Consider the following 283-nt stretch of genomic DNA (forward strand, 5'->3'; position numbering starts at 1 on the left):
GAACTTACACCACGGGGCCTTTGGAGAAAGCACAAAGCCCCTCCACACAGGCCAGAGCGTGGGGAGAGAGAAGTTTCATACACTGGAGTCTGACCTCCCGCGTCCCAGCTGAAGTCTTTGAATTCAAAGCTGACAGTGAGCAGGAAAAGCAGCCCAGAACTGTGTGGTGGTGTAGTTGAGGAAAATCAGATGAGCTGTTGAAGAGAGCAATCAAAGCTCACTTGATGGAAGGAACTGGTCAGTGAGATAAAAGGCAGAGCAGGGGCCACAGGGACATTTGTTG

This window comes from Dryobates pubescens, chromosome 5 (assembly GCF_014839835.1).
Source record: "Dryobates pubescens isolate bDryPub1 chromosome 5, bDryPub1.pri, whole genome shotgun sequence".
Lineage (NCBI taxonomy): Eukaryota > Metazoa > Chordata > Aves > Piciformes > Picidae > Dryobates > Dryobates pubescens.